Raw genomic sequence first — 18717 nt, forward strand, 5'->3', positions numbered from 1 at the left:
GAATTTCATCAGAGTATATTTTTACTAACCTAATGAATGCTAAAATGCTAGTGTTGCAGCAGTCTGAAAATAGAAGGAAATTATTTTTTTTTATCTCATCTTGTGAAACATATTTTTGTAAGCAGGACTCATATACAGTACAGAATTAATTTTCTTTTCCTTTTAATACAAATGTACAACTGGAATATGTCTTATACATATTCAGAAAATATTATTTAAATACTTTAATTAGCCTGGATCTTTTTTTTTTTTAAAAAAAAAAAAAAAAAAAGCAAAGACCACGAAGACCATAGCTCTCTACCAAGGCAAATAATTTTACCTTCTACAAGACTTGAACATCGCAGTTCTAAAGTTGGTACATATTAGATTGTGAAACAGTTCAGTCTCCTTACAGAGCTCTCAGCTGAGCAAGTGGTCTTATTGAAGTTAATTGGTTTATTTAAGTTATGAAGTACTCAACAGTAGGAATAAAATTGCACAATATATCTCTGTTATTTCTGGCTCAGCAGTGTCTGTAACCCTTTGGACAGTTTGCAGGTCTTTGAACACTTTCTTGAAAGCTGATATTTAAACACACACACATGCACGCATTGCTTTTTTCTTCTTTCTTTTTCCTTCTTTTTTTCTGAAGCACTGAACTCAGAGGGTGTAGCTTGAGATAAGTTCTGCAAAGGACTGTGGGAAATACGTGAGATCAGCGAAAAGTACTGATGCAGCAAGTGTTATGAACACTGCTGTAAAAGACACTTCTTTAAACCAATCTCTGAACAGTTATGTCAAAGCAGGAACACTACACTGTTGATCTGCTACTAGTAAAAATAAATAAATAAATGAAGTAAAACTAAACCTAATTCAAGCAGTTACAAAGTGATAAAGGTTAGCATCTGAGATGGTAGCTGTATAAGACGTCTTTATTTGATGATCGACCTAGCTAAGAAAGCTAAGGACTAAACTTTCCTCAGAAAGAAGAGAAGCTTGAACATCCCTTGCTTCCTGAGTGGGTGCTCTAACCATGAGAATAGTATATTAAAGTCAGAAAATAGGAACCCAAGAGCTAGATTCAAGTGCTTGAACACTCTTGTCATGTGCTCTCTGGTATGGTCTAGGAACTGATGAATGCAACCTTGGTCCTGTGGGAGACCTGTACCCTTTCAGCTTGGCTGAAACCCAAGAAGCACTACGAACCTATGCTTAGGCAACTAAGGTGCAAAGGAACACAAAACATGTTTTGGATTACATGTAGAAAAGAAAGGTCAAGTACAAACTGAACCACAAAGTTAGATTACTTGCCACAGATGCATAAAACAGGGACTATGAAGCATAAGTAATTTTCCAGCTTGGTCTGTTGATAATTATCGTATTTATCAAAGGTCCTTATTTAGTTAATGGAGAGGATTCAGGTATTTAACATTCTCTTTGAGGTCTCCATTTGCCTCCTAAATTCCTCTACGGTGCTCCTTCAAGACAACGAGGAAGCCAGGATCACTGGGCACAACAGCCTGCCTGAAACCTATAACAGTCACCTCTGTTTACCTGGCATTAAAAAGTAGAGTTAGCTGGTAACATCTGGGAAAGAAGAAAAAAAGTTACAGAAGAAACCTCTGGTTGTACTTGGCAAATAGCTCAAATTTTCATGGAGGAAGAAGGCCACAAGACATTGTCAGGTTAAAGTTTTAATTCTGATGGTCTTACATGGAAATTCGTATACACTATTCAGCAAAAAAAAAAAAAAGAAAAAAGATTTGTGTTAAAATTGTAATGAAACAAAACTAGTTAATAGATGTTCTGTTCACATGTAGGTTTTGGGGAAGTTAAATAAATGGATATTGTGCCTCATGAAATTTTTTATTTTGGCGTGTAGAGACACCTCCCAGGGTACCTCCTCGATGGCAGCTACGTCAGTAGGATTTTGGGAGCAGCAGAGGTGGCAGACAAAGCTGGGGCAGCTGCATCTCCTGCAGGAGGGGAATGCATGCAGGGGACCGGCACAGCTGGTGAAAGGACGCTAGTAACTTCCATGGCTGGGGTTGTGCACTAACAGCGTGAAAGGTGGGAGTGAGTAATGGTATAATTATGTGTACGTATAGTCAGAACTCCTTGGCATCAGTTACAGAGAGTGTTTAGAGTTGTACAGGTGTTTATAAATAGTTTGTAAATGTCTAAGATTGTAGTTTATCCATTTTATAGCTGATATTGATCCCGAATATATGGTTCACTTGATTACCAGCTGATTGCATCCTTAATAAATCAATAAACCACTTTAATCCTGAGCTGAGCAGTTCTTCTTGAACAATTACTTATTTTGTTTCAGCTTTTGCTTAATTTTTTACAATTTTGTAGTATAATGCCTATTTTCAAGACCCACCTGGATGCAGTCCTGAGTAACATGCTCTGACAAGCTCTGGGCAATCCTGCTTTGGCAGGGGAGTTGGACTAGATGATCTCTATGGTCCCTTCCAACTCTAAAAATTCAGTGAAATATATTTTGTAACTAACAGATAGTAATAAGAAGCAATATCTGTGTAGAAGGAACTGTCTATGACACTGGAGTGAAACACAGTATAGGTGAGTACAGGCCTGGGAGGATACTGGAGAAAGGGGAAGATACCCAAAAGTTTCCATGTGTCATTTTAATTGTATATAGCTTGAAAGATGTGTTTGCATCATTGTAACTAGATTAGTAGCAAGTCTTTGTTAGACTATTTAGGTTTTAGTTAAACTAAAATAATAAAAACTTCTAGCTTGGTATATACAGTATACTCTTTTCACCTATGATACAGTTTGAGCATAACAAACTGGTGGGAATTCAATCAATCTATCCTGTAACTTTGGTGCATAAACTTGGTAAAAGTTCAAAGGCAAAGCAGTGTCCCGGTTTGAAAAAAGACTGCAAGTGTGATTCACAGTTTTCAAATTAAATGTTTATTTCTCACCTGAATTCAGTCTTAACTATCTATAACTTTTTTTTTTTTTTTTTTTTTTTTTGTAAACCTTTGTTTTGTTTTTCTCTGGTCTACCCTGTAGAAAGGAGAAACACCAGAGGTTTTAGGTGACCTTTTCAAGGGCAATTGTTCTCTCAACTATTATTTTTTTTTTTTTTTTTTTTTTTTTTGTCTAAACCATTAGTTTTGTGTCATTATTTAAAGTATGTTTTAGATAGGGCTAATCAAATACTACTTGTTTCTAACTCTTTATAGATATTCTCTTTTACCCTTAGTTCATCCTTTGTCTAAATGCAGAAGATGACAAGTGCAACTTTTTAAGCAAACTTCAGGTTGACAAAACTAATTTCTCTTTTTGGTTTACAAGCTGTTGCTACTGTAAATTGTTGATTAATTAATGTAAGAGCAATAGTTCAAAATGAGGAGCATTTTCAGTAATTAACATATTTTAAAGGCACCAGGATCAACTAAAAAACCTTGGCTATCTTAGGGTGCACCTATATTGCTGAAATGAAAGAGCTCCCCATTGCTCTCTGGCACTAGCAGGTCAGGTCCATACAATGCAACTCTCTTATTCTGTGAAACACTGTGATTGCATCTGTTTATCAGGAATAGTTACTGGACCATACTAACTTTAAAACTCTCCAGGACCTGTTTGGAGAAATTCTAACTGCTCAAAGACAAACATGTTGGGAAACATCCTAATCATTTAACAGTATATATCAGTGATTTCCAATACCTTCAAATATTTCCTGTTTATTTCACTAGTGCATATATATATTTAAACACTTCACATGATAAATGTAATCTCCCTGTGGGAGTGCTTGACTTACCTGTAAATCAGAACCTAATGTGAGAAGCTTATATTCAGGTACATATCAGAATTCACAGGTAGCCATAGAAGTGGAATAGAAAATTGCATTACAAGTATTAAGTTAAAAAATAACAAAAAAATTTTAAAACAACTTCTGATAGATATTTCTGTGGGTCCTATGAGAGTTTGATGTTTTGATGTATTAAAAAACAATCTTTGACAGGTATTGCAGTGAAAACTATGAGGGTTTGGTGACTAAATATAAGTAAATGGTAGTATTGTGACATTAAATATCTTTCCCTTGACATTTTACATTAATTTTACATTAGGGCTGAACAGCACAACATCTCAGCCAGTTTAGAAGGAGTTTTTTGAGGCTTCAACTGAAAGCACTACAGATTATTACAAATTGCTGTGTAAATTTATAAAACTTCACTGATCTACCTTATAATTCTGTACCCTATATCACATAGTTCAGTGTATGCATGTGTCATTTAAACCGTGCTTAGGAATTGAAATAAAATTTACTACATTTTCAAGAATGGACATATAATGAAAAACTGTTTTTAAATTAATGAAAAAGACTCTGATGGTTTTCCATTGCGGGGGAAAAAAAAAAAAAAAGTGCTATTTGAGCACTAAAAGATTGGTTTAGAGTGTCATTATGAGTGCCTAGATTTGAAAACAAAACAAAACCAAACCCCAAACAACAAAACACCCCAATCAAAAAAAAAACCCACAAAACTTTACTATTCAGCAGAGAAACTCTATAGAAATAATACAAAAGTCATTTTCTTTTTCCTTCAAAGTAGTTAACATACATTGAACAAGTCAAATTGCATACTAGGTTCTTAGCTTTCATGAGTTTACACTGGAATCTGACATACTTTTCCATACGTATAAGTTCAGTATTAAATTAAGCTACCTTAGGTGAACACTTGAAACATATATCAGACTGTACTCTCAAAAAATCGCTTTTTATCTTACTAATACTACTAAATGCGCCCATCCCTACTGCTAACATGATCCACCTTTGCAATCCTCCCACTTTTATTACCTACACCACACAGATAGGTGATTGTCAGTGCTTGTCACTGGAATAATAAACATAGAATTTCCATGGCTACCTCTGACTACAATTTAATTTCTTTATTTTCAAATGGCTTTTTCTAGGTGTAATGAAATAGTTTTTTAAAAAACAACATTAGGAAAACAATTAAAGTTCTCCAAGTTTGATGCCAGTGCTAGGTTTAATACTGTACAACAGTAATTATGTATTACACAGAAATAAAACCTAAATGGCATGAAAATATTACATTTCAGAACAATGGTAAAATAATATTTGTACTTACGCAACAAATCCTAATTACTCCAAAATCAACGTAGTTACTCCAAAATCAACAGCTTCTTTCAAGGCATATGTTAAATCATTTCCTTTCCCTATTTCTACTGTGAGTGTGCACCAAACAGTTAGCACCATTGCCAGACAGAGGACAAGATTAGCAGCCTAGGGAGCAGACAAAACCCCATTTGGGGGTTGGAGGCAATACTACCAGCCATAAACAAGGAAAACTGGAAGAGAAAGAAGACTGAAAAGTCTCCAGTCTCAACTTGTTTCATTGATGAACTCTCAGACCTGATCACCTTGAGGAGGAACCACCAAGAACAGCAGTCATCAACACTAATGACACAACATGACCTCCATGGCATTGTGTACTCACAGCTAACCTAAGAAAAGATTGTTGAAGAGTTGTGTATATAGTGTGGTGATGATTAGCACATTTTTCTCATGATTATTGATCTTTAGCACAACATGTGTTGCTAATGAATGAATGCAGTAAGGTTCAGCTTCAAAACTTAATTCAATTTCTTAACCTTGTAAATACTGTCATCCCCATAAACTTTGATTCCATAAAAAAGTAGATATGTATTCAATTCCAACAGTTCCCATAATGTCATATACCCTGAATTAAAAATACGCTAACTATACTGACAAAATAATCTTGTCTTATGATTCCAAATGTATCACATAAGACTCAAAGGAAACCAAGAGGTAAGTGGCATATAGTGTAGCAACCTTTGAGGAGGCTAGCCAAAATCAGTGTAAACACAAGCCATAGTAAACCATTTAGTTTGAGGCTAGTAAATGGTCTGGAGCAGATCTATTTCTCTGCGTATATGTAATCACAGAAGCCACTTTCCAAAACACTAAATATGCAGAACGTCAAAGCATGTGCTAACTCAGGAAGATTTTGGTAGAGCAGATGCTACAGTTTAGAAAGAACAGGTCATTAAATCCAAATGTGTTGAAGTATTCTTTTGATTGCAGCTATAAATCCTGGAAATAAAAAAAAAAAAACACAACACCTTGAGTAGCCAATAGGGAAGCACTTGTAACGCATACTGGATGGGGGCAGGAGGAAGATGAGACTATATTTTTTTAAACACTTGCTGGAAAAGGTAATCCTGGAAACAATTTACAAGGAAATTGGTTGCATTTGCTTACACTGTAATCAGGAAAATGTTATCATTGCTAATATCACAAGTAACGTTATTGAAGAATCAAATACTTGACTCATATAACTGTCTTCTGCTCCTAACTAAAGTGCCCCAACAAAGCCCAAATATTTGCTGAAGTCAAGCATGCACACCAGTTAAACATTATACTGACTTTTGTATATTATACAATATATTTGTACAATACAATGTATTGTACATTATACTGACTAAAAGTATACTGACTTTTGATATATATATTGCATCTTCTGGGTAGATGATTATGAAGAGATGACTACAAGGAGATTTTTTTGGTGTTATTCTTCATACAGTAAATACAGTTTTAGTAGAATAACATAAGCCTTGTACATAGCAGGCTTAAATACAGGGTTATACAGGAGTTAAAACCACAAGAATAATCGTATTAGTGCAAAACAAATGCTTCATGCAACCAGGATGCTGCTCTCAACAGTGACCTACAGATTCTTATTACAAAAATGTAAGAAAAAAGCTAAGTAACTTTCCCTTTGGGATATTGTCCAAGCTTTTAGTCATTAAAAGCTTGCTGGACTATTGTGTTTAATAGCCTAAAGCTATCCACTCTGCATTTGCATACTTTATTTTTGATCCCACTCATACTTTCATAGAATCATAAAATGGTTAGAGTTGGAAGATCATCAAGTTCCAACCCCCCCCCGCCATGGGCAGGAACACCTCACACTAGACCAGGTTGCTCACAGCCCCATCCAGCCTGGCCTTGAACACTTCAGGGATGGGGCATCTTTTCTGGGCAACCTGCTCCAGCACCTCACCACCCTCACAGTAAAGAATTTCTTCCTAATATCTAATCCAAATCTTTTTTCTTCCAATTTAGAACCATTACCCCTTGTCCTATCACTACATTCCTTGATAAAGAGTCCCTCCCCATCTCTCCTACAGGTGCCCTTCAGGTACTGAAAGTCTGCTATAAGGTCTCCCTGGAGCCTTCTCTTCTGCAGGCTGAACAACCCCAACTGTCTCAGTCTGTCACAGTTACTTGCCAGTGCATTTTATAAATTAATTATACTATATATATGTATGTTGGTTTTAAACATACTACTTTGCTATTTAGTAGGAATGTTTTTGTATGTGGGTGGTTAACATAATGAGAAATAGTGAATATTTATTCCCTATTTGTCTTTTCTACCCGTCCATGAGTTTAGACCACTAGCATATCCTCTGCTAGCCACTGTGTTCCAAGCTGATGGATCCCAGTCTATTTACTTTTCTTCTTATGAAAGTAATTCTGTACCTCTGATCGCCCTTGGTTTTCTTTGTATCTATTCTATATTTGTTTTGCTGTGGCAAGAACCTCGAGCAATTTCCAAGGACTGAAAGCCTCATAGATCTCTATGGTAACAGGATTATATTTTGTATTTCATTCCCTTCCTTTTCTAAGACATCCTCACATTATTTGCCAAGTAGAATAATAATGACCATTTAACAGATGCTTTTGGATAATTATCCACCAAAACTCCAGTATTTGTTCACAGTCTGTTAAAAGCAGCTATACAGGCAATAACATACAGTGTTTTTCTCTTCTCTGTGCACCTTTCATGAGAATTCAGTGAGGCATAAAAGCAGTTCTAGTGGTCAAGAGCATCTTTCAGCACATCAGGCTTTTTCACTGGCAACATACAATGCCATTTTAAATTCCTGAGCTAAGAATAATTTGTGATTTTTCTCTGAAGATAATTAGCCAAACAATATCACATGTAGGTATTTCATTAATGAACAAGGAACTTCCCACCCTAAATAAAAATATAAGTATTAGCTAATTTGGAAGTACTTGTTACAAATGGTCTTACCCAATTTAGTAGCTAAGGAATATTTTCATTCAAAGAAAAAAATGTTTCAGACTTTCAAGTGTTCTCATATCAGAGAAACAATAATAATTTAAGAAGACCAAACTTAAAACAAATGAGAAAAAAATGTTATTTTATACCAGTTTATTTTTTCAGTGTATTGCATAGAAATTAACCTTCAGTTATTTAGAGGCTTTAAACAATAGTACTTAAAATAGCTTAGAAGGACAAAGAGCCACTATCTGTTTTCCTATCTCTATGGGTAAACAAAAGCCCAGCAAATAATAGGTTTGACAAATAAGAAAGTTAAGGACAGACAATAAAACAGCTCATAGTCACCTCTGTTCCCTCAAAGGAATTCAAACCAAATAATAAACCTACACCTATTGCAGTGGAAATGGTACTTATCTCTGAATCTATTTAAATAAAAAATATCAGACCTCAGAATCAAACTTTCTTGGTAGTGACAGAATGAACAATAAAAGAAAATTGACTTCATTTTTTTTTATTTTTTTTTTTTTTTACATCAAGGTTGAACAGAATGTACAGCAAAGATCTAGTTTAAGAATGAAGGTAAAGTGCAGAAAACTGCATAGTTCTGAGCTTTGATCCTGCAGAAGTAAAGATTTATGGGCTTGGATTTGGTTTTCCTGATCTATATTGTGCAGTTCTACAGATCATCTGCTTTCCTAATCAGCAGTTCTTTGATACTGTTTTACAATACAGGTTCACGGCACTTCCAGTCCTTCAAGAAGCAGAAGTTCAGATTTAAATTTGAATCACCAGTTACTTTGAAAACAAGCTTAGATATAGCATTGACAGCTACATTCTGCAAATTCTGATTGTATACTACACCGTCATCACTTTCCACACATAAGTGTCCTGTTTATATTAATAAGAAGCACTTTCCATGTTACTCCACAGTAATTTGCATAATCAGTTCACACTTAGGAATGACAGAGAGGATGGAAAAGCTGCTTTCCACTGTATGGACCACAAGGTCTTCAATTTGTTTGCACAGATTCATTCTTTTTTCTTTTTCTCATTTGTCTTCAAGAGTAAAGATAGTATAAAATGTCATAAAAATTGTAAAATCAGTTTTCTTTTTTAGAAGTGGTCTAATTTAAAAATATTTGCCATGAAATTTAAATTGCAGAATGATATAACCTTAAAATGAACGAAATTATTTGTTGACACAGAAAAGTAAGATCATTCTTTGGATGTTTCAGATCATTTTTGGATGTTTCACATGGAGACAATTTCCACTCATCTAATTGTAATGTTCTTCAGAAATTTCCCCAACTGTAAAGAAAAGATATCCTCTGTATTTATTTACAGCACTATTTGCATAATATTTTCTGATGCACTACAGGGACATTCTAAACTAAAGGACATGCACTACATGCATATTGTGTTGTTCATAGCCTTCCCTAATACACAGTGCCAGAAGCTGTAGTAATGAGGGTGGTGGAAAGTCTGAGAAAATAGCCAATATCCTCATTGTCTCATTCATTCAATGACCTGAAGACTTAATTTTATTTAATTTCCCCTCTCCATCTTAATAAAAGAATCTGTGGGATTTAACATACCATGTAATATTCCAAACATTTCTAGATTCTACCTAAATTTCTTTAAAAAATTAGTACCTTTTCCAGAATTTTCCAGTCCATCCAACGTTAGCAGTGATAAAGATGTTGGGCATTCAGATCTTACTACAAATAAATACCACAGCCATACAAATTAGAAGTGGTCAACATGGATTTACCAAGGGTAAATCATGCTTGACCAATCAGCCTTCTATGATATTATAACTGGATGTCTGGATGAGGGTAGAGATGTCATCTACCTTGACTTCAGCAAGGCTTTTGACACTGTCTCCCACAACATCCTCATTAGAAAACTAAGGAAGTGTGGGCTAGATGAGGAGGCAGTGAGGTGGATTCAGTCCTGGCTGCGTGAAAGAACTCAGAGGGTTGTAATTAATCAAGTTGGAGGCTTGTAACCAGCAGAGTCCCCCAGGGGTCAATATTTGGTCCAGTCCCGTTCAACATATTTATCAATGACCTGGACGAGGGGACAGAGTCTATTCTCAGCAAGTTTGCTGATGATACCAAACTGGGAGGGGTGGCTGACACTCCAGAGGGCTGTGCTGCCATCCAATGTGACCTGGACAGGCCTGAGAGCTGGGCAGAGAAGAACCTAATGAGGTTCAACAAAGTCAAGTGTTGGGTCCTGCACCTGGGGAGGAAGAATATCAGACACCAATATAGGTTAGGGATGGACCTACTGGAACGCACTACTGAGAAAAAAGATCTGGGAGTCCTGGTGGAGAGTAAACGACAGGCCTGAGAGCTGGGCAGAGAAGAACCTAATGAGGTTCAACAAAGTCAAGTGTTGGGTCCTGCACCTGGGGAGGAAGAATATCAGACACCAATATAGGTTAGGGATGGACCTACTGGAACGCACTACTGAGAAAAAAGATCTGGGAGTCCTGGTGGAGAGTAAACTCATGAGCCAGCAATGCTCATGAGGGCATTGTCACCAATAGGGCCAATGGAATCCTGGGTTGCATAGGGAAAAGTGTGGCCAGTGAGTCAAGGGAGGTCATTCTCCCCCTCTACTCTGTACTGGTGAGGCCACAACTGGAATACTGGGTCCATTTCTGGGCTCCCTAGTTCAAGAGAGACAGGGAACTACAGGAGAGAGTCCAGCATAGGGCAACAAAGATGATTAAGGGATTAGAACATCTTTCTTGTGAGGAAAGGCTGAGAGAGCTGGCACTCTTTAGCCTAGAGAAGAGAAAGCTGAGGGGAGACCTTATTAACGCTTATAAGTATATAAAGGGTGGGTTGAAGGATGATGGAGCCAGACTCTTTTCAGTGGTTCTCAGTGACAGGACAACGGGCAATGTGGCACAAGCTGGAAGACAGGCAGTTCCATTCAAACAGGAGGAAAAACTTCTTTACGGTGAGGGTGACAGAGCACTGGAACAGGCTGCCAAGGGAGGTTGTGGAGTCCTCTTCTCTGGGGATTTTCAAGACCCGCCTGGATGCAGTGCTGAGTAATGTGCTCTAGGCAATGCTGCTTTAACAGGGGAGTTGAACTAGATGATCTCTAGAGGTCCCTTCCAACTCTGAAAATTCCATGATTCCATAAACAACAAATCACATTTGTTACCAGCAATCAGCAAGGCATTATAAAAATATATGCTCAGCACAAGTGCATAACATCCATTAGGATGAACAAGATCAATAGCAGAACAGATCTTTTGATTCTAAGGAAAATCTGGATATAAACTTTAAAAATTCTGAAAGCACTGAAAGTTTTATTTTTGAAAACACATAAATTATGTAAAAAGTTTACTTTTATTACTAAAACTTTATTAATATATATAAATAATTTTTTAAGGCATGATAACGAACTCTGTATAACAGAAGCTTGGTCATTCTAATTCTGCTGGAGATAAGGCAGAGGTGAGCAAGCTTATTCTGTCACATGGAAAGGACACCCAAGCATGTGGTCTAGAAGGGAGTCTTGGCATGCTCCAGCAGGTCCCTTGATTTTGAGGTAGCTACTAACTAAAGAAACAGATGCAGTTCCCTGGCACTTGGACTAAATTATCTACCCTGATTATTTGCTGGAACAGTTGCTGGTGCACTTTCATCCTAAACTGTCTTGCACTTTTGAAAAAAAAAACCTCCTGGACATATTTCAGGAATGAGCACAAGTCAGTAACCATTTCCAATACAAAATTTATAGCAGTTTCATTATTTGGGAGGGCAAGAGAATTTAACAGTATTGTGTGCAGATTCATACCAATCAGTGTCAGCACCAGAGAACAGTTTAAGATTCGTTGAACTTGCTAGTATATAGAGAGCCAGAAAAGAACAGAGTAACCTATAGATAGTCCCTTAATTTAAAAACAGTTATTAATTTCAATAATGGTATTAATTTACCTTTTGAATCACAGTTTACTTATTTCTGCTGTGGTTTTCTGTTTGTCGTAAAAAAAAATGTTAATTTCTCCACAGAACATTGGGTTTGTGGACCATCTGTTGTTAACTTATGACAGATTTCCTGTACCTGACCACTTTTATTAGTCTGTTTGTCTCTGTTTTTAGATCTCGTTGGAAAACTATTTAATCTTCATTTGTAATTAAGATCTCATTTTAATTAAGATTAGCTAAAATTCACTTAATCACTTAGGTGATCAAGGTGTCAAGACCTGAAAAGCTAAATTATTTTAATTTATTATATGTCAGTCTCTGGGGTGAAAAGAGCACCTCCAAGCTCAGTTTATGAAGTGGATCAAAGGGATAGGCTGAGTGAGGAAAAGCGTTTCACTCACTCATACACAAACACACATGCACAGATAACTTTTACAAGTAATGGACAGCTGCCTCAGTCACTACACCAGTGAGTCAGCCCAGCCCATCCTGGGGACACTCATTCCCACCATTCTCTGAATCAGGCTCCGGGCAGGGCTTAGCACTGATGTGTTGCGTCTTCAGCTACTGTGTGTTAGAGGGTGGTGTGACAATATAGTCTCTGTGAAGGGGTGGGTTTATAACCAGATGTCAGAAAATCCACCAACCAAATCACTCCATGATGGGTTACCTCCTCGCTTACTTTGTCCTGTCATCCACTGTTCACTATATTCAGTTACTCAACTCTTCATCAAACAACATCGTGACACCTAGATCTTGTCAAGAGAGCAGAAAAAATTAACAAAAAGAAGTTTTACTCTTTATGTGAAAAGTCCTGCCTTACTTTTTTCCAACAGTTCTTCTCTTTTTTCTTCTTTATAATAACAGCATACAGTCTGAAAATAGGATGATTAGAATGAAACTCAGTGTAGAATATCTTGTTAAAAATGAAGTTATATTTTGAAACACTCTTACCAAAACTTTTTAAAATGTCATTCAGAGAACAGGCACGCTCTAAACTTGATTGCTTTTCTTTCCATCCCCTGAGCATGAAAGCTCACTTGGCATTTCTTTTAGAAACTATGAATCTGAATGTTGCTTAAAAAAGAAAAGTATCCCTTGCCAAAGCAGTTTTATTTCATAGAGTCTTGGTAGATTCGATTATTCTGTATCACTTATAGCTGATGTAATTAGCAGTTAGATAGTTACATTAAGCTAAGTAGAGATTGTGTTTGGAAAAATCTTCTGTAAGGCAAGAAAACTCCAAAATATTTCTAGCATCTATTTAGATATAAAATAAATATGATGAACTTTAGTAGTAAGGGACAAAGAAAGGAAGAAAGGCACCACTGATATGCACTGTTGTCCTTTGCATGGTAACAAGATTTTGAGTGTAAAAAAATTTATGGACAAGTGGAACACACCTCATATATGAAGTCAAGAATTTTTTGTTAATTTGAAGAAAGTATAGCTGACACATAATAAGTAATAGAAGTCCAGTTACTGTGATATTTGTAAGGGTATGTGGAAGGAGAGTGCATACATTCCTCTACGGATACGTGGTCAAGGGCAGCTGAAATGCAAAAAAAGGGATAATGATAAAAAGAGAAAGCCATAAACAAAAACATACAGGGACAGAAACCTGACTGGCCAAGAATAAGGGAGGCAGTAACAGGCACTAACAAGAACCGAACCTGCTCAGTCACACTAATGAAATTGTATGTGGAATGGTGGGATGATTATTTCAGTAAGATTAACTGATAGATGACAGAATAACAGAATGATACCAGGTTGGAAGGGACCTCCGGAGATCACCTAGTTCAACACCCCTGCCAAAGCAGGTCTACCTAGAGCAGGTTGCACAACAACATGTCCAGACGGGTTTTGAATGTCTCCAGAGAAGGAGACTCCACCACCCCCTGGGCAGCCTTTTCCAGTGTTCTGCTACCCTCAAAGTAAAGAAGTTCCTCCTCATGTTTAGGTGGAACTTCTTACATTCAAGTTTGTGCCCATTTCCTCTTGTCCTGTCACTGGGCACCACTGAAAAAGGACTGGCCCCATCCTCATGACAACCACCCTTTAAGTATTTATAAGCCTTGATCAGATTCCCCCCTCAGCCTTCTCTTCTCCAGACTAAAAAGACCCAAGTCCCTCAGCCTTTCCTCCTAAGAGAGATGTTCTAGTTCCCTAATCATCTTTGTAGCCCTCTGCTGTACTTTCTCCAGCAGTTGCCTGTCCTTCTTGAACTGGGGAGCCCAGAACTGGACACAGTACTCTAGATGTGACCTCACAAGGGCGGAGTAGAGGAGGATAACCTCCCTCGACCTCCTTGCCACACTCTTCCTGATATACCCCAGGATGCCATTGGCCTTCTTGGCCACAAAGGCACATTGCTGGCTCAGGGTAATTCTAGTGTCCACCAGGACTCCCAGGTCTTTTTCCTCAGAGCTGCTCTCCAGCAGGTCAGCCCCCAACCTGTACTAGTGCATGAGGTTATTCCTCCCCAGGTGCAGCACCCTACACTTGCTCTTGTTGAATTTCATCAGGTTCCTCTCTGCCCAATTCTCCAGCCTGTCCAGGTCTCACTGTATGGCAGCACAGCCTTCTGGTGTGTCAACCACCCCTCCCAGTTTTGTATCATTAGCAAACTTGATGAGGGTACATTCCCTTCCTTCATCCAGGTCATTGATGAAAATATTGAAGAGGACTGGACCCAGTACTGACCCCTGGGGGACTCCACTTGTTACAGACTTCCAACTAGATTCTGTGCTACTAATCATGACCCTCTGAGCGCTGTCTTTCAATCCACCTCACTGTCCATTCTTCTAATCCACACTTCCTAAGCTTAGCTATGAGGATGCTGTGGGACTGCATCAAAAGCCTTGCTGAAGTCAAGGTAGACAACATCCACCGCCCTCCCCTCAGCTATCCAACCAGTCATGCCATCATAGAAGGCTATCAGGTTAGTCATACGTGACTTCCCCTTGGTGAATCTATGTGGACTACTTCTGATAGCTTTCTTTGCCTCCAAATGCTTTGAGATGACACCCAGAACTAGTTGTTCCATCATCTTTCCAGGGATGGAGGTGAGGCTGACTGGCCTGTAGTTTCCTGGGTCCTCCTTTTTGCCCTTTTGAAGACTGGAGTGACATTAGCTTTCTTCCAGTCCTTGGGCACCTCGCCCATTCTCCAGGACCCTTCAAAGATGATGGACAGTGGCCCAGCAATGACTTCTGCCAGCTCCCTCAGCACTCATAGGTGCATCCCATCAGGACCCATGGACTTGCAGATATATGACCTTGTCAAATGGGATACTATGGAAAATGGGGAAGTCATAAACAAAATATACAGACACGAAACTGACAGACAAACATCATGGAGACAAACACAAGAAACTAAGCTTGTCAGTCACACTAATCAATGGGCTATCATCTAGGCCAACCAAAATTTTGTAACTTGTAAAGGGAGTCCGGGGTATTAGAGGGGGTTCAGTACAGCTGTGCCAACTGATGACACAATGTGCAGGGGAAAAGGGTCTATGGGGAAAAAAAGTGGGGGAAATACAGAAAAGGGTATAAATTGGCCGTTCTCATCTAAAACATGAATGGTCAGTACTGGCTGAGGAGTCAGCTGGCTGACTCCTCTAACTGATCATGCAGTCTGTCCTGTCTTCTTTTATATGTTCTTAACTCTCTCTCTGTGTAATCTCACTATCCAATGTATATCAGTGCTGTAAGGACTCAGTGCCAGCTGCTGGCACGCCCAGTTGGTGGTTTTGGTGCCTATATTCCTGGCAGACCAGGAATATAGGTAACCCCTACCAGTGGTTCCGGAGACTGGAGTGAGCAGGGGTCTCAGCTGGAAGTAGATAAGGGCACCCAGCATTTAGGGGAAGGTGATCGGGGAGGAACAAAGGGGAACAGGCAGAAAGGGGTACAAAATGTCATGTGCAAAATGGGGCCTGTCAGTACACTTGTCTGGCTGGGATGCAAGCAAGGGTATCAGGCAGAAAGTTTTTGCTGGTGCATAAATTTGCATGTGCTTGTGAACCTGGAGAGTGTTGTGTGTGCACTGCAGTGGTGATCTTCTGCCTATGTCAGAGGAGGTGGGGACTGGGCTGTCTAGTTGTACATCCGATGTGAAGAAAGGCTGAGACAATTGGGGTTGTTCAGTCTGGAGAAGACAAGCCTCCAGGAAGACCTGGTCGCAGCCTTTCAATACTTAAAGGGGGATTATAAGGAAGATGGAGAAAGACGCTTTACCAAGGCCTGTAGTGACAGAACAAGGAACAATGGGTTTAAATCGAAAGAGGGTAGGTTCAGATTGGACGTAAGAAAGAAATTTCTTTATGATGAAGATTGCCCAGAAAATGCCCTTATAGAAAAATAGAGAAGCTGTGGATGCCCCATCATTGGAAGTGTTCAAGATCAGGCTGGATAAGGCTTTGAGCAGTCTGATCTAGTGAAAGATGTTCCTGTCCATGGCAGGAGGGTTTGAACTTGATGATCTTTAAGGTTCTTTCTAACACAAACAATTTTATAATTCTACAATTATATCATGCTATGATTAACAGATAATACTAAAACTAACTAATAGAAAACATTGGCATAACTGCCAATATATTAGCAAGCAGCATGGCAGAAAATAGAGCAATAAAATGTTGAAAATTCACCCAGTCCTTCTTTCTGATATATTGGTTGTAGAATCTAACATACCCTAAGCACTACTATATCAAGCTTGTTTATTCAAAAAACAGGAAAAAAAAAAATCAGCAAATTTGCACCATACCTAAGCAATTCATAGTAGAACTTGCCTGTTCATACCATTAGGAAGTTGTATTTGACATCAAAGTGAAATCCCCCATAGTCCTGTATGTCATTATACTCTGTCATCCACATAGAGAATACCTTCACCTTTGCTTTTTACGTTTGAAAATGACTATTAAAAAAAAAAAAAGGACAGTGGAAGTATAAGTGTGACAGTTATCTGTCTTCTGATCTAAATTCTAGGGACTGCTAATCATTTTTGATTTGCTCTTCTGGACTCTGTCCTGTTGAGCCACTTCATGCTGGAAGTATGTCAGACAAGGCAACACACATTTTCAATCATGGTCTTACCAGTGGTGAATAAAAGATTTAGCTGTAGTTGGAAACATTATTAACTGAAAATGAAAGATGTCACCTTTCATACTCCTATACTTGTGTTCATTTGAGCCTACTAGCATTCCCATCAAACAGTCCGTCGATGGTTTTGGAAAGCTAATATTGCAAACAGTTAAGCAACTATATACTTTTATTCATTTTAAGAGAGTAATCCTTTCTCTCCTCTTTCCTATCAAAAAAATGGACTTCATGTTTTCCAGTTCTCTGCTTATCACCATTTTGGCATTTGCAGTGAAAGTGCATTTTAATAATGGTTTTACAAGCATGTGCTAAGGTTTCTTATAGCACTGGAAAATTTGTGGCAATGAGTTTGAGTGGGTCCCTTCAAAACAGTTTCTGTTTAGATTCACAGTGGAGGTGACTTGGTAAGTATGTTAAAAGGTAAGTGTAAGTTCATAAAGCAAAGCTATGAATCCCACATTTGTTTATTGATATGATCTTGATTAAAACTGAAACAGAAATATATTTTTTTTGTTGACATAAATTAATGTATCTCCTGATGAAACAAGTTGCTAATCATGAAGATTTGAGGCCATCAGAAAGCAATGATTTCTTTTGGTTTTCTTTCTCAAAGGTAACTTGACAAATAATAAATCTCAGAATCCTTGCATGTAAGATCTCATTATTCAAGGCAATCTTATGTAAGCAATTTAAAGCAAAAGTGACTTTTTGTAAAATCATCTGGTATACAGTTGTTGTTGAGTGGAAAAAAAAGAAACCCTCCAAAAAGCCTAGCAAATTCAACCAGGAAAAAAAAAAAATGTGGAAGTTGTAATAAATAGAAATCATAGGTACAAAATCCAACTTCTTATATTGTATCAGCATTTCAGAAACTTTGCTCTCTATAAAAATAATACCATAATGATTTCTTTTATAATGGCTTGTGGATCTATATAGGCTTCTAGATCAATATTCTGTCAGAATCTAAACAGTTGAGTAATTTCCTAATGAGAGTTGTCTCGTTAAATGGAATAAATCTGACACAGATATAACGACTACTTAAAGTAGGGCACAAACACATAAAAGTGAATTCCAATCCTTATCTGTCTCCTCTAATAGCATATATGCTAAGTATGTAGAATGAAAAGATCAGGGATTTAATGATCAAAGTAACCAAAATTAGTATTTTTCAAAGAATAGAAGTACTTGGATAAGTAAAAGCTTACAAAAAACACATCCAACCTCTATAACTATTTAATATGCAACCATAAGAAATAAGCATTGACAAACAGATTTGAAGTACTCCATGCATTTCTAAGTTTTTCAAGGTTTCCTACTGTCTTTGTAATGCAAATCCTGTATCATGTGATCTATTCAGCACTGTTGAGGCTGCATCTAGAGAACTGGAACTACTTCTGGGCTTCCCAGTACAAGAGGCATATGACCTTACTGGACTGAGTCCAGCTCAGGGCCACAAAGATGATTAAGGTACTGAAGCATCTGTCATATGAGGAGAGGCTGAGAAAGCTGGGACTTTTCAGCGAGGAGAAGGGGAAGAGAAGGGGAGGGAAGGGGAGGAGGAGGGGAGGGGAG

The sequence above is a fragment of the Calidris pugnax genome, unplaced genomic scaffold (assembly GCF_001431845.1).
Source record: "Calidris pugnax isolate Ruff unplaced genomic scaffold, ASM143184v1 scaffold153, whole genome shotgun sequence".
In the NCBI taxonomy this organism is placed as follows: Eukaryota; Metazoa; Chordata; class Aves; order Charadriiformes; family Scolopacidae; genus Calidris; species Calidris pugnax.